The sequence below is a fragment of the Carettochelys insculpta genome, chromosome 2 (genome assembly GCF_033958435.1).
Source record: "Carettochelys insculpta isolate YL-2023 chromosome 2, ASM3395843v1, whole genome shotgun sequence".
Taxonomy (NCBI): Eukaryota; Metazoa; Chordata; order Testudines; family Carettochelyidae; genus Carettochelys; species Carettochelys insculpta.
The window spans coordinates 92,661,028-92,677,947 of record NC_134138.1 but is presented as its reverse complement, the minus strand read 5'-3'; the positions used below and the strand labels follow the sequence as shown (position 1 = coordinate 92,677,947).

At 47.2% G+C, this 16,920-nt stretch overlaps 1 protein-coding gene across 6 annotated transcripts in view; it reads left to right on the top strand.

Annotated features, from left to right (window-relative positions):
* The first annotated feature begins 4,167 nt into the window (after positions 1–4,167).
* Positions 4,168–16,920, top strand: part of LPIN2 (lipin 2) — an 86,492-nt gene continuing 73,739 nt past the window's right edge. For 5 of the 6 annotated variants that reach the window (XM_074987372.1, XM_074987369.1, XM_074987367.1 and 2 more), the window contains exon 1: positions 4,357–4,517. The gene's annotated coding sequence lies outside the window, so the exon portion shown is untranslated. Of the gene's footprint in view, positions 4,302–4,356; positions 4,518–16,920 lie in introns of those variants that run through there. The other variant, XM_074987368.1, reaches the window with a different exon arrangement.

Sequence of the window (16,920 nt, the reverse complement as noted above, 5' to 3'; positions counted from 1 at the left end):
GGGTGGGGTTGAGGTATCTCGTGTACATCTGCTGGAGCCACGGCTGGAGGGGGTAGGCTGTGTCTGCCACCATGCAGTGTGGCTTAGTGACATCCCACCACCACTGGGATCTCCCACTGGTGGACATATGTACTGGTCCCCATGCATTGGCAGAGCCTGGAGTTCTGGAAGACCCAGGCATCATGGGTGCAGCTGGCCTTGCCCACGCAGAGGTCTGTGAACTGGCCCCTAGCGTCCACAAGGGCCTGGAAGACCGCCGAATGGTAGCGCTTGCTGTTGACATAGTGGCCAGCGCTGTGTGCCGGGGTGCATGTAGGGATGTGTGTGCCATCCAACGTACTAAAGCAATTTGGGAAGCCCAGGTCCTCAATGCCCATGACGGCGGCATCCAGATTCCCCAGGCAGACGACCCTGTCCAGCAGCATCACGTTGAAGGCTCTGACAACCTGCATGGGGGTAGGGGGACATGTGCTCCTGTGAGGTTGTGGTGGGCCTTACTCCCCTGCACCAGCCTGCCCCCACCCCGTTCTCTCCAGCCTGCCCCCTCCCATCCTGCCTCCTGCCCTGACCTGCCCTCCCATACCACCTCCTACCCGCCTCTCCCCCCAGCCTGCTCCCTGCCCTCTCTCAGCCTGCTCCCCACAGCCTGTCCCCTGCTTGCCTGTCCCCCGCAGCCAGGGGCTCCCCCACCCACCCTTGGGGGGCGTGTGACCCGAGCCTGCCTTACCTCCATAAGCATGGTCCCAACGGTGACATTGCCCATCCTGAACTGTTGTCCCACAGAGTGGTAGGAGTCCGGGGTGGCCAGTTCCCAGATGGCGATTGCGACCTGCCTCTCCAGGGTGAAAGCCAGCCGCATGCAGGTGTCCTGTTGCCAGAGTAAGGGCGCAAGCCAGTGGCAGATCTCGAAGGTCTGCCTCGACATGTGGAAGTTCCCAGCCACTTCTCGTCATTCCACTCCGCCAGCACCAGGCGCTCCCACCAGTTGGTGCTGCTGGGTTGGCTCCAGAGGTGCAGGGGCACCTGGGGGGGAGGGAACCTGGTGGTGTTCTGGGCAGGGGGAGCCACATGACTTTGGGGGGACCACTTGGTCACCCAAGTAGATGGGGGGCAGCTGCAGCAACAGTACACAGCAGGGTCTCCAGGATGAGGGTGTCCTGCAGGAGCTGCTACTGTGCCTCCATGTACCAGGGCTCTACCAGGCTGGGGCCAGCTGGGCAGCGCTCAGCTCATGCAGGGTGGAGGGTGGAGGGAGGGGCCCTTTAAGGGAGTGGCTGGCTGCGGCCCCGGAAGGACTTGTTGGTCATGTGACCCCATCCACAGCATTTCCTGCCCCCTTCTTTCAAAGGAGAGCTTGGAGCCACGTGGACGCTCCCTTTCGAAAGACCGCAGCAGCCCTTCGAAAGGACAGATTGGCCCGTCCAATCCGCTATTAGTGTGTGGTCACTCCCTTTTGGCAGACGCTATTTCGATCTCCGCACGTCAATTTTCGCTCTTTGGAAGGATTGCTCACGTGTAGACCTGGCTTACGTTTTCTAAATAAATACTTTTACAAATCTGCAATAAAAAAACCCAGTGTGTGTGCATGATGAAGGGAACAGATTTCAGTTCTGTGTCCAAAAGTTTAATAACCGAGAAGCACACTATTCACAAATAATTAAAATACGTTGACTTACATCTTTTTAGACCATTTGTTGTAAGAGAAGCAGAAGTCAAACCACATTTGCTTAGCTGTGTGGGCTGCTACATGTACAAAAGATATGCAAGAAACACATATGCTGAGATACAGAGCATACATGACTCCCCACCATAACAAGGTTTTCCCTACCCATAGATCACTAGCAATCACTAGCTAGCGTATCATTTTTTAGCAATCGGCACTGTCTTGTGTTGTATATTATGCAGAATACCCACTTTTGTGATGCCACACAAATATAAGTATAAAAACACAGGTAAATATCAAAATGGCCCTTCACCCAAATGGAATGAAATCCATTCTTCACAAAAACCTGATCATTTATTGGTTTAAAATGTAGAAATCTACATTAAAATGAAGAGGCAGCATGAAAAGAGCAAAGGTTATCGGCAGGAGAACATTACCAGTCAACACACCGCAGCGAAGATAGTGTGATCACTACAACTAAATATGTCAGCTTCAGATGTTATTCACATAGCTGAAGTTGCATAACTTAGATGGATCTCCCATGGTAGCACAGACCAGCCTTTATTATGTGTGTGTACAGTATCTAGCAAAATGGGCCTGCAGTCCCAATTGGGGTTGGTGGACACTACCATAATACAAATAAAAAATAACTATCCAGTTTCACTGAACTGTGAACCAGTGGTGTAAAACATCCAGCCTACCTGAAATATTTACCTGTGTTCAGGGCTGTTCTTAGGCCTACATAGCTTACACAGTTATGTTGGACACTAGTAAGTTTGGGGCATATTTAGTGGTGCCCTAGGCACCTGTGTGCTATGTATATATAAGGCCACTGCAACAACAGGACAGCTCTGGCAGCCAGACCCATCCTCTGCCTCCCTCCCCTGCATCTCCCCAGCAAGCTGCACCCAGCTGCCACTAACTACTGGCTATTTCTCCTTCCAGTGGAAGGGGAAAACACTGCCTGCTGCAGGCTGGCTGCATAGCCCCCACTGCTCTGCCTCTGGTTTGCAGCTTGTCACTACTTTGCCTATTGCCTGCAGCTTGTGACACTCCTTGTCTGGTGCCTCCCACCGGCTCCTGTGCCAAACTCCCTGTCTTGCTCCTGTGGCTCCCCTGTGGAGCAGCCCCCTCCCCAGATAGGGCACGCAAGTGTTCACACTGTGGACGGCACCTGTCATCATGGTTGCTGGACAAGTTCAGAATCTATGGAGTGTAACTTCACTTCTTTTTTTCAAAAAAAAATCAGGCCTCTTATGGCTTCAAAGAGAGCATTCATGATATGAACCAAGTGTTGACTCTCAAAACCAACAGGTCAGAGAACTGAATTCTACCATTCTTTACCATCTTCATCTCATTGGATGTTAAGCATGACAAATAAAGACACTAAAAAGTCAGCACTGAAACATTTTATTGCTGATACCTGTAACAGATGAGGAATGGGTGAAAGTGAAAATGAACGTTATTTGCTGTCACAGTACTGTTAATTGAGTCAAGACGGTAAAAGAGTGATACAAGGCAATGGGTAAGAAGTCTCTGAGTCCATTAGCTACTTTTCCAAAAGGTAGGGGAATTAGGAGCTAATGCTGGGAGGGAAATACCAGCTGGAGAAAAAGAGACGGAAGGGAGACAGAAAGAAAGAGGAAAAGGGGGATGGAGAAGATGAGAAACTACAGGCAGTGGTGGTGGTGAAGAAAAGCATATTTTCCCAGAATCACCTGGAAAGCAGCAAGACACAGAACAACTAAAAAATTTGATCACCACACAAAGGCCACAGCTGGCAGCCCACCCACTTCTCTTGTGCAAGATCCCCACCACCTCTAGCAAGAGAACACATGTGGGAACAGGGTTGTCATCCATCATCATCATCATCAAACATGGGCTTAGCGCCTGTTGGTGTCCGATGCCTCCTTCACTATTTCCTTCCATCCTTCCCCGTCCAGCGCGGAGTGGCTTAATTTCCGTAGACGAGCTCCGCACCTGAACTATACCTAACACGGGAATTCACAGCTCTCCACGGGATGAGTTAGTTCTTTCCCCGGCGTGTTCATCCCTCTCCAGCCCAGAAACAAGACTCGACTTATCGTCTAAAAACAATCACCCCCTAGAACGGCTGTTACAAGCACAAAAGAGAGCGCGTCGCCACCTGTCCCTCTGCCCATCCCCGCCCCGCAAGCCCCCGGCTTTGCAGCACGCCAGGCTACAAGCGGCGTCCAGCCCGCGCGCGGACACGGTAATGCAATGGCCGACACCCACATTTGCAGTTGCAGCGGACCTACTGCCGCAGTGCATCCAACAGCTGCAGGCGTGTGCGCCGCCAGAGACACTGCCCCGCTCGCTCGCCCGCCCGCCCGCGGCCCCAGACTAAGCAGCGAGCGATGCCCAGGCAGAGACTCGCGATCACTGCAGGGACGCACGGAGGAGTCGGCGGCGGCGGCAGCGGCGTCTGACGCACCGCACGTGCCGCGGGAAGGCTCAGCCTCGCCGCCAGGCGGGACGGCTCGCCGGGCACACGCGCTCGCTCATCGCCCCTCCCGCTCTGTTGCTGTCGCCAGTTGGCCCGCGTCCCCGCCGCCGGCCCGGCGTAGAGGCGGCAAAGCGCTACGCCGAGAGCGCGCCCACGCGCGCCCCCCTCCCGGTGAGAGCAGCAGAAAAGCGCCCGGGAGCGAGGTCACGTGGGGCGAGGTGGGGGCTCAGCTGAGCGGAACTGGTTCGGCCTTGGGAGCTGGAGCTCCCTTCCGCCCCCCCGTCGTGCGCGCGCCGGCCTAAGGGGCTGCCCGGGCAACGGCCGCTCAGTTCCGCTGGGCTCCAACCGCTGCTCCTCGGCGCCGCTCGCAGCCCGCCGCGGCAGGAGGTAAGCGGGGGACGGGTGTTGCCGGGCGGGTTGCTCCGGAGCTGCCTTGTCCCCACGCCCGGAGCCGCCGGTTAGCCCGCCCGGCCGGCTGGCTGCGGCCAAAGCTCCCGCCTCCGCGGCGTCCTGGGACGCGCCTGCTGCTCCCGGCCTCTCTCCTCGGCCGGTGGGGCACGGGACCGGCTGCCACCTCCTCGCCGGGCCGAGCGGGTCTGCCCCGGAGAGGCCGGTAGGCTACAGCCGCTGGCGGCCTTGAGGCGGGGATGTCCCGTAGGCAGGCCTGGGAGGGGGGAAGGGAGCCCCCGGCCCGGCCCGGCCCGGCCCGCAGCTGTGGGAGGCGGCTGGGAGCCCGGCCTCCACGCGCCTCCTTTGCCAACTACTTACCCCGCGGCCCGGCCGGCTCGGCGCCGTTCCCACCTGTGCGGCTCCCGCGCGTTAAGTGTAGGACGTAGGTGGCTGCGTCGTGCCTCAGTTTCCCCGCTGGTGCTGCCTGTTGGGTGGCAGAGGGCGACGTCGTGAGGCACCTGCCTCGAGGCGCTGCCAGGGCCTGCGCTCTCTGAGCTCTTCTGTGGGACTCTTGGGGGCTCTGAGCAGGGTGGGTGACGGGGTGTGCAGATCCCCGGGCCCTTGGAGGTGATGGTAACATTGCCCACGTTTCGTCTGTGCTGCAGTTCCGTAATGGCTACCGCCAGTGAAGTGCCATAGGAGTACCTCACTGACTTCTCAACCCTGTGCACTCTCTTACAGGGTTTAGTAACCAAGGCCAGTCCAGGTGATGTTTTGTCAATCAAGCAGAAAACGTTTTCAGTCCTCTCTGAATATCCCTGTTCCTACTCCAGGTCTTACCCCCAAAGTGCATAAAAACTGATCCGGCAAAACTCTGTTAGCTTGGCCGTGCTGTTCATAGCCATATCCCATGATGATTAGGGTTGTCAAGCTGGGGTTCATTTGGGAGAGAAGAATTGTATTCAATGTATAAGTAACGGTAAGAAAGTCCAAAACATCCATAGTTCCTTAACAAAATGATGATGCATCCAATGTCTTGTTGAGTGCTAACTAGTTATTTTGACTGACTGAAAAGTGGTGCGTACGTACTCCCGGGTGGTATTTTTTTCTCTAAAGCGTAAAGGGAAGGTTCTGTTGCTCACTAGTCTCTATCAAAACAAAAAGCAGTCAAGTAGCACTTTAAAGACTAGCAAAATAGTTTATTAGGTGAGCTTTCGTGGGACAGACCCACTTCTTCAGACCATATCCAGACCAGAACAGACTCAATATTTAAGACACAGAGAACCAAAAACAGTAAGCAAGGAGGACAAATCAGAAAAAGATAATCAAGATGAGCAAATCAGAGAGTGGAGGGGTGGGGAGGAAGATCAAGAATTAGATTGAGTTAAGCATGCAGATGAGCCCCTATAGTGACTCAGAAAGTTCACTCTCTGTCACTAGTCTCTGTGCATCCTTGCATTTTGGGTAAATATCTTACACCAAGGTGGGGGAACCTCTGATGTGCTGACCACACACAGCTCATCAGGGTAAGCCACTGGTGGGCTGGCTGCTGAAAGGTTTGTTTACTTGAGTATCAGCAGGCACAGATGATCACTGCTGTCAGTGATCCTCATTTGCTGTTCCTGGCTAATGGGAGCTGCTGCAAGCTGCACAGGCTGGGCCACTGCTTCCTGAAGCTCCCATTGCTGTGGACAGCTAACCGTGGTCAGTGGGGGCTGTCAGCAACCATGACTGTGGATGCTCAGGTAAACAAACCACCTGGCTACTCGCCAGTACAATAAACCCTTACGTGGGCATACCTCAAATTTTCATCCAAGTTAAGGGGAGACCGTAACCAGGGGACTGGTTCCTGGCTCCCCTGGGCTTGCAGGAGCTGGGAAGCTGACCAGCCCAGCAGGTCTGTTCTGTTTCCTGGCCAGTTTCCCAGGTCCTGCAAGTGGCAGGGAGCTGGAAATCAGGCAGCAGCCTGGCTCCTCCTGGCTCCCCTCTGCTTGTAGAAAGGGGAAACTGACTCGGGCAGCAGCCTTGTTCAGTTTCCTGGGTCCAACCAGTGGAGGGGAGCCAGGAACCAGGGGCAGCCTGGCTCCCCTCTGCTCCTTGGAGGCAGGAAACTAAATAGGGCTGCTGTCCTGCTCAGTTTCCTGGCTCTGCAAGCAGAGGGGAGCCGCCTGGTTCCCAGCTCCCCACCACTCTGGTGACCGGGAAGCTGCTCCTGTCAGGAGTGGCAGCCTGACTCTTGCTGCCCCTGAGAGGAGAGGTTTCATGCTCCTGTCAAGGGCAGCAGCTGCAAGTAAGGCTGCTGCCCCTGACACTAGCAGTTTCCCTGTAACAGTCAGGGATGGCAGGCAGCTTGACTTGTGGCTGCTGTCCCAACAGGAGCAGTAGTCGCGTTAAACCGAGACACATGAAATTTGATTGTCAGAGTACACTACAGTAAACCCTCGAGATAGGCACAAACTGCATCCAGCTCATGTGCCAAAGGTTTCTCACTCCTCTTGCATTATACCTTTCAAGGATCCTTCAACAAAACCAGGGAAGATCAGATTTGATAAACCTGATTTCTAAGGTAAAAATAAGTAGTAGAAAATCTTTAAAATTTGTACTGCTTTATACATCACAAAGAAGCAAAAAGAGTATGAAAAGAAAGCCCTTTGTAGATCACCTTTAAATGGGGTCTGAACTCCTAAAGCTTGAGGACTTTGTAACGGTGGAACGGTTTTAAACTTCCATTTAAAATGGCTTTAGTTCCTGTCATTATTCCAAAGGTTCTTGAACTGTGGTCTGTGAAGCACTTACTTGTGGTCAATGGGAAAGGGGAGAGGTTACATTGTTGCAGCTCCTTGTTTCTAACTTCTAAATAGCATAAGGATTGATAAAAGTATTTGCCTGACCCAACTTTTCCATTAAAACAATTTTTGTAATTATAGTTGTTTATATTACATGAATTTGCCCATCACTACCCTTTCTAACTACTAATATGCATCGGAGAGGAGGCTGTTCGTGAAACACCCATACTATAGCAGCCTAAGATTGTAAAAATAATTTTAGAACCTCTACATTAAACAAAGGAAAAGAGATGTTTATCAAAAACATCATTACTGGGGCTGATAGGCCGAGGCTGGTGCTTGAATTAATGACTACATCATCTATATATCTTCTTGGGTTATACTCAAATACAGCAAGAATAAACCTAAAAGGAGTGGTAAACTACATTAATAACGAATATAATGTTATCAACTAGTATCTGAACTCTGTTTAAATATATCAGTATTTGTTTGATTCTTTGTTTTGTGAACGTTGCACCACTTTTTTGAATATGGAATATCTGATTGTATTTCTGATTGTATACAAAAATGCCCCACTACAGAGCCTTAACTACGTGGGTGTTCTTCAAGAGAAGACAGAAACGACCTATACGAGCTGTAGAAGATAAAATTCTACTAGCTTTCAAGTTATGCTTGCAAGCAGGGAAGAAAAGTTTAGTTCTGTGATTTGGGAGGCACACTGATAGGGGTCACCTAAATATGTCTGTAGGTAGAATTTACTGATATTAAAACTTAGTTATTAGCTTTTTACATCCACCGATTACTTTGACAAATCCTAACAGATCATGGAAAGTAAATGTTGTCCACATGCAAATAAGTAAATTGATATCGAAAGGTTTTGGCTTTTATGAACTACACACAATCTAATGCATTTTGGAATTCGAATTCTTGACTTCCCTGGGGATATGATCTCTTTAACTGTAATTTATTCTGTTTTAAGAAATATTTTCATGAAAATATTATTTGAAAAAAGTGGTGTTTGAGTGCTTTTTATATGTAAAATGACTCCTTCCACTGTATTATTCTGAATGTTGAGAGGACTGCAAGTCCAGTCCCCTGTGCTTGGGCAGTACCAAGCACCATTTAGTCTACCCCTGTCAGGTGTGTGTTTCACCTGTTCTTTAAGGATGGAAATTCCACAACATCCGTAAGCAGTATACTCCAGTGGCTTACCACTCTGACAGGAAGTTTTTCCTGACATCCACCCTAAACCTCTTTTGCTGCAGTTCAAGCCCATTGCTCTTCGTTCTGTCAGGAGTTAAGGAGCACAATTATTCTCCCTCCTTCTTATAGCAACCATTTAGGTACTTGAAAACTGTTACGTCTCCTCTCGATCTTCTCTTTTCAAGACTGAACAAACCCATTTCTTTCAATCTTCCCTCATGTTTCCTAGACTTGTAATTGTTTTGTTGCTCTTCTCTGAACATCCTGGAGTTTGTTCCCATCTTTCCTAAAATGTGGTGCCCAAAATGGGATGCAGTACTCCAGTTGAGGCATAATCAGCGCAGAACAGAGTGGAAGAATTACTTCTCATGTCTTGCTTACAACATGTTTGCTAATACATTCTATAAATGATGTTTGCTTTTTTGCATGTTTAGCTTGTGGCCCACTATGGCGACTCTTTCTTTCTGCAGCACTCCTCTCTAGGTAGTCATTTTCTGTTTTATATGCATGCAACTGAGTGTTCCTTCCCAAGTGCAGTACTTTGCATTTGTACTTATTGAATTTCATTCTGTTTACCTCCGGTTATTTTCCAAATTTGTCCAGGTCACTTCGAATTATAATCTTATCCTCCAAAGCACTTGCAATCTTTCCCAGGTTGGTATCATCAGTAAACTTTATAGTTGTATTATTTGTGCTATTATCTAAATCGTTGATGAAGATCTTGAACAGAAATGGTCCCAGACTTATCCCTGCACAAGTCCACTTTTTAAGCCTTTCCAGCATGCATGGTGAACCACTGATAACCATTATCTGGAAATGGTTACCCAAGTAGTTATACACCCACCTTATAGTAAATTCAACTAGGTTGTGTTTCGCTGGTTAATGTAAAGCACCTCTGCCATTTTCACATTTTCTGTTTATTATTTTTCTCTATTAATTGAGTAACAGGCCAGTCCTGTCTTTGGTCTTCCTCCTGCTTCTAGTATATTTGTAGAATGTTTTCTTGTTACCCTTTGTGTCTCTAGATAGTTTGACCTCATCATTGTGAATAAGCTCTGTATGGTCTTGTGAAACCACATGGAAGTGCTTGATTCTGATGTCAGACATCATATTGCTCGTTACATTTATTTTAAATCAGATGCCAAATTTGTGCACGGTAATGGGTGATGTGCCTGGGATTAGTGTCTAGGTGAAGCTATACATTTAAATATCTGTATAAGCAAAACCTGGAGTGAGAAGAGGTTGGCTGATACTCTAAAATATGCAATGTGTATTTCATATCTGTAAGGAGAAGCAAATTCTTTTGTTTATGTGAATCTTTGACATATAATGTAAATGCAAGTATAGTTATATAAATGCCTAGGGATTTAAAAATGGAAATAGTACATTGGTACAGTAAAATCTCACTACTCTTGTACAAGGTAATTTAATTTACAAATGGCTTGATTTTTTGCACTTTAGCAGTCTGTTACAAATAATCTAGTACTAGTTAGCATACAGTAGACGTTACCTGGCATTTTACCAGCCAGAAAGCTCTATTAGCTGGCTTATTTGCCATCTCCCAATACAAATCTTCAATCTCAAAACAGGGACTAGTGTACTGCCAAGAAGTTATGTAAGTGCACATTCTGTACTTTACATTTATGCTAACGAGGCAGAAGACAAGCGAGCTGATATTGAGGGTTGATTCAAAAAAGCAGTTTCCAGGTTGTGTCAGTCATTACAGCTTTAGCTCAATCTATGCTTGGTACATCTACAATGAGAGTGGTTGTTGATAATGATGTGTCTAAGATCCTGAAGTGCCTTCCGAGCCATCAAGGAAAGATTATGTTCAGTGTAGTTTCTGCAGTGGAATACTGTTACTGTATTGGCAAGTTCCTGTATATCTTATACTTCTACTTCTTTTAAAATTGTTATTCCATTGGTAAGTATAACTTAGTTAACTGGAATATTTGAATAATTGGCACCTCTCCCCCTCACCCCCACCATTCTCCCAACGTATGAGATAAAACTTTTATTGTATTATGACATTACTAGATCAAAGTTATAAATAACTCATCACATGCTTCAGGCAAAATGAGTATTGTGATCTGAAACTGGTATGCCATGTCAGACCAAGATGTTTTAAGTTATGGGGATTACAAAAAAGTATGTTTTTATGCCAAATCAGACATTGATTTCAAAGGGTAGGCAGTATTGTTTGCAGTCTGAGCAGTTGAAATGAAAACTACCATCAGCCCAGATGTTCTTCATATAAATCCCATTTAATTAAACTGATTAAACAGGAACAGCCTCTTCTATCCCTCCCTCCATTTTGGGTGAGACTTACTGGTTAACCGTTAATATCCCTACCCCCACACAAAATGTAAAAATACAGAACCCAGCTGTGACTCAAGATTTTTTTTTCTTCTACTATGTCCAGTAAATTAAAAGCCAGGACCGGCATATATCCATGTAAGTTTTCTGGAAATCTGTAGGGAGGATGTACATGCCACTCCTCTGTACTTAAACAGTCTTTTTCATGGGTTACCTTCTGCCTCGCTGGTGTGGCTACTGAGAAACATAACATCAGCCATACTGGGTCAGACCAAAGGTCGGTCTAGCCCAGCATCCTGTCTTCCAACAGTTGCCAATACCAGGTGCCTCAGAAAGAACAATCAGAACAGGTAATCATTGTATGATCTCCTGTCACCCATCGCCTGCACTCCCTCCTCCCATTGACAGATGGACTAAGGATGCTATTCCTGCCACAGTCCTGGCTAATAGTCATTGGTGGACCCATCCATTCTGAATGTGTATCTTTTTTTTTTTTAATAATAATAATAATAATAATAATAAAAAAAAAACCTCCTATAGTCTTGCCTTTAAAACATCCTCTGGCAGGGAGTTCCATGGGTTGACTATACATTATGTGCACAAGTAATTCCTTTGGTTTGTTTTAAATTGGTTGCTTATTAATTTCCTTTGGAGATCCCTAGTTCTTGTGTTATGGGAAGGAGTAAATAACTTCCTTATTTACTTTCTGTGCACCAGTCATGATTTTCTAGACCTCTATTACTTCACCTCCACACCTTTTAGTTGTCTTAGTCACTGCACATTAAGTATGTGTTTTCAGAGAATTATCCAAAATGACTCAAGATCTTTCTCTTGAGTGTTAACACGTAATTTATGTGTAGTTGGGGTTATGTTTTTCCAATATGTATTATTTTGCATTTTATTAACATGGAATTTATCTACAATTTTGTTACCCATTCAGCCAGTTTTGTGAGATCCTTTTGAAGCGCTCCAGCATCTATCTAGAGCAGTTCTGCATCATTTGCAGATTTTGACACCTCACTGATTTTTATCTCCCTTTTCCTGATTATTTACGAATATGTCAAATAAGTTTGGCTCCAGTACAGACCTCTGGGGCACATGACAATTCATCTCTCTATTCTGAAAACTGAGCATTAGTATGTAACCTTTGTTTCCTATCTCTTCGCCAATTATCAGTCCATGTGAGAGCATGAGAGAGAGAACATTTCCTTTTACCCATGGCAGCTTACTTTGCTTAAGAGCCTTTAGTGAGGGACCTCATGAGAGGCTTTCTTGAAATCTAAGTACACTTTATCCACTAGATTCCCTTTGTTCCACATGCTTGTAGATGGACTTAGAGAATTGTAGATTGGTGAGGAATGAATTCCTCTCATAAAAACTGTGACTCTTCTTCTTCTTCTTCTTCTTCAAAAAAAGTGATCATCTGTGTCTGACAAGTCTTATTGTTGTTTACTATAGTTACAACCAGTTTGCCTGGTACTGAAGTTAGACTGACTGGCTTATAATAGCCAGGATCACCTCTGGAGCCCTTTTTAAAAAATTAGTTATCCTCTAGTCATTTGGAGGAGAAGACGATTTAAAGATTACAAACTACACTTACGAATTTTGCAGTTTCTGCCACCATCGTCTCCCCCATCTGTCTTCCTGCCTTGCATGTCTTCCAGCCCCACCTGCTGCCTGTTTGGGCAATCTAAAATGTGGCTGGGGTCCCCACTGGCAGTGCAGCAGGGTTAGGATGGCTTCTGGCTGCTGGCCAAGACGCACATGTTAGCAGCTGGTATGAACAAATGGCCAGAGGCTGCTGTAACCCTACTGCACAGCCATTGGGGACCCTGCCTCATTTTAAATCTCCCATGAGTGGCTGGTGAGGCTGGACAAATTGCCAGGGAAGTGTGTGGGGGCAGTAGCACTCAGACACCCGCCTCGGCCACCCAAGGAGCCATTGCAAGCAGGGGTGCCCCAGGTAAGTGTGGCACTCCACATCCACTCCCTTCCAGATTCTGAACCTCTTGCCTCATCACCATGTCCTGCCCCAAATTCCTTCTCCCACTCCAGACCCCAAACTCCCTTCCAGAGTGTGCACCCAGGACCTCTACGCCTTGTCCCAGACCAGAGCCAGCATGCAGACTTATCTCAGAGCCTGCACCTCAGACCTCCACCTGCACCCAAATTCCACCAGAGCACTGTCTTTCATCCCTCCTGCATCCAAACTGTCTTGCAGGGCATTCCTGTCCTCCTATCTCCTGCTCCAGTCCAAAGCCTGCACAGTTGCTCCTACCCCCAGCCAGTCAAACTGTCTCTCAGAGCCTTAGGGGGATGGTGGTGGTGGGAGCTTGAAAGGGAGAGGGGTGTGGTTTCTGGGCACCACTAAAATTTTTGCAGCTCTGCTGCCCATGCCATGCTGCTCTTGGGGGTTGTATTGGAGTCATCCCTGAAAATCACATGCAGCTTCTTGTAAAAACAGCATGTCTCTGATGCTGCACCAGAGTGATCATTTGCCTTTCGTTATGTTCTTGGTTTTTTTTTGTTTTTTTTTTTAAAAATCACATAGCACAGCTGCGTAGCCTTTCTCCCCCATGCCATGTCCAGTCCACATGTAGGTAGATGTCTGTGTTCTAGGGCTGGATCAGAATTGTACCTGCACAACCTCTTCTCTACACAGACCCAAAGGATTCGCCGCCACCTGTGCACTCCAGGCTGGAGTGCATTTGCAGTGTGAAGCTGCCATGATGAGCTATGCCAGGAAGCTCTCCCTGCCAAAGAAACAGGAAATGCAAATTCAAATGTTTTGGCCTGTTGACGGGGAGGGATTTCTTCCTGTGTACTTGGCTTCTTTGCAGCAGAGGTGAAAATGCTTACAAGAGAGGTCAGAGCAGAGTATTGTGAGACACCTCTTGGAGGCCAGTTAGGTTGACATAAGTAACGTTGTGTATGTGCTAGTGAGGGGCAATATAAGCAAGTGACTGGGCCACGTGAGAGGCCCCAGCTCCGTCTCAGTGGGCCTTAAGATTGTCATAACCAAGCCTGTCGCCCAGAATAGTGTAGTTTTGCTGAATGTGCTTGCATAACTAGGATTTGTGTGGTGTGCTGACTGAATTGTAGCAGTGCTTTGATGGGATGCGGAGGGAAAATATGGCTCAATGTTGTGTGCAGTCAGCATGCACCTCACTTCATGTGCCCTTTAAGCCTGTGTGTCACTTTTTATAGTACCAGTAGAAAAAATACTATGCGGATGGAAGTCAGCAGAATCTGGCAACAGTGTGTGTGGGCAACAGTAAACAAAAAATATCTCATGGGCCATACATAAAATCCCCATGGGCCACAGGCTAGTACAGGTTGAACCTTTCTAATCCAGACCCCTCTTGTCTGGCAACATCCATAATCCAGCATGAGTTCAGTTACCTGGGTGACCACTTATCATGGGTGTGGCCAAGTTTCCCATGGTCTGATAGTTTATTTACAGCAGGCATGTCAAACACCCTGTTATGTGGCTGCATGTGGCCTTATCGCCTTTTTTTTTTTGTGCCCCCCCCAACTAGATGTTAATAAAATATCTAAGTGCAGCCCACCCAGGCACTCATGGACAGTCTGAGGATCCCCTGCCTCGTGTGGAGAAGCAGGCTCCCTGGGGTTTTAATATGCATGGGATGGACACTGGCAGCCTGAGGAGGGCAGGGAGTTGGAAAAATACCTATCCTGGCCCCTGCAGCCACCAGCTTAGTTTCATTTTTCCTGCTGCCAGAGGCTGCAAGCCCCTTGTTCGGCTGGCCTGTTTGTGCCAGACGCACTGGGGAGCTCTCTAGGGACTTGGCTGTCACTAGTGATTTTGCAGGGAAGAAGCCCAGAAACCATGGAGATGGGAAAAGGCTAACCCCCTGAGAGCAAGCTGTTGTGTGTGAGAGGTTGGTGGAAAGGGGAGAGGGATGGTAGTCTGGTTCCACAGTGGAAAAGCAGGTCCTTACCGGTGCTTATGATGTCCCCTGCTTTCAGAGCCACAAACAGAACAGGGAGATGGGGGAGGAGGGGAGTTGGAGCAGGAAAAAACACCAGGAAAGAAGCTGTAAAGAAGAAAATCCATTCAGCCAAGCCACCAGAAAAGCCAGGGCTTGCTCTGCTTGCCACCAGCCCTGGGCAGGAGGAAGGAGTGTTCTTTCTCCTTCGGAGGGGGCCAGTGCAAGCTTCAAGGGGCCCAGGGACTAGTGCATGGAAGGGGCAGTGCAAGCCTCAAGAAGCCTGGGGACTAGTGTATGAAGGGCAGGGGGCAGTGCAAGCCTCAAGGTGCCTCTCTCCCTGCTTCCTCTATTCAGGAAAAAACAGTTGGATTGTGATGTCTTTGTGGCCCAGTGAAAGCAGGTGGGGCAGAAAGGGGAAATCTCTGTTAAGGGAGGGATTTTACTGTGTACCCACCCTGTACAGAGGTGAGAGGGAAATACATAAAATAAGCCAAAGCATCATTCAATCCTGGTCACAATGATTGCCAAAGCAAAGCCTGTACAATGGAAATGTTCCAACTTAAGTACACTCTTAGCGACATAACATCTGGGCATTCCACCAGTGAGCTGGTGGTGATCAGTTTCTCTCAGCCCTAATCTTCATTCTCAGTCTGTACAGTTCCATATACCTCAGATACTGCTTCTTTAACTCTTGCTGCTGTTCCTTTCAGCCACAAATCTCAAAGTCCAGTTACTCATTCATTCATTTGTGTTGGTAACTCATGACTGTTCTGTGTGGTAGGTTATCCTTCTTTTTAGAGATGATGAAACAGGCAGCACAGAGAGTACTGAGCTAGGCATAGAATGCAGGTATCCTGTCATCTGGCTGTGCATATTCACTTCAAAACCATCTGTCCCTTCTTTCTTATAGATGTTTTGGCTTTTCTCCGTGATCTGCTTTAATCAGTATTTTCTACCTCTTTTTTCCATCACTGCTAGGTGTGCCTTTTTTCAAATTTTGAGAACTATTAATAATATCATGTATTAAATTCTCAATTAAAATTATTGTATTCAAACAATACCTGAAAAATACTATAAAATATACCTAAAACATAATCTATAATACTAAATAATTGATTTTCTGGTAGAAGTACATTTTCTTTGACCCTGAAAGCTATCTGTTTTCATTTGTGCAGCCCTCAGTAGGCTTTGAGGTTGACATGCCTAGTTCACAGCCACCAGTCCTGGGTCTATGTTCTGTGCTGTTTTGTAGCTGTAATTTACCGCAAATGTCTTGTAAGAGGCCAATAAGCAGTGGAAGTGTTGGCAATGTTGCTATACAATATTGACCTCCCATGGTCCGGCAAGTTCTGTCATGTGGCACTGGTCAGGTTGCAAAGGTGCCGGATTAGAGAGGTTCAACCTCTCATTGTAGGTTTTTGGTTTTTTTTTAAATTTTAATTTTTGGTATTGTTCTATTGTTGATACATTATTCCTTTGATTTATTTCCTCTGATTCCCTAAACTAAGAGTCTTTGTTGTCACGATCAGTGAATTCTGAGTCTCCATTGCATTACAATAAAGTCAGGTATGGATGATCTATGAATACATAAAGGTAGAATACCCATGCTGGGGATGAACAGACTTCTTTCCATGGTCAGTAGCTTTGTGACTGTCCATACACGTTCAATCAGCAATACAAATATTTTATGCTGGGAAACAGTGCTACTCTCTTCCTCCCCCTCATCTTCCTGGGGAAATTGGGGAGTCTTTATTATGAATGAAACTTAAGAAGAAAAATTAAGTGCATGGGTAGATGCCTCTTACAATACACGTACTTAACTCCAGTCACTGTTAAGGGAGTTAAATGCATCAAGCGGAAATGACTCTGTGAGTGTGTGAGAGAGAGAGAGAGAAATTCACATTGAAGTGTGAAAGTAGGTTAAGGAAAGTTTCCACTTGTCATTGTGACTATTAAATTTCATATTTGCACTTTTAGTAAAGACTTTATGGGAATTAACATTTGAAATTTCATGCTTGTGTCAGTGATAATCATCGTATAATATACGGGTTGGACCTCCCTGGTCTGGCACCCTTGGGACCTGGCCAGTCAAACCAGGGAGTTTATCAGACCATGGGATGTCAATGCTGTCCCCTCCATTAC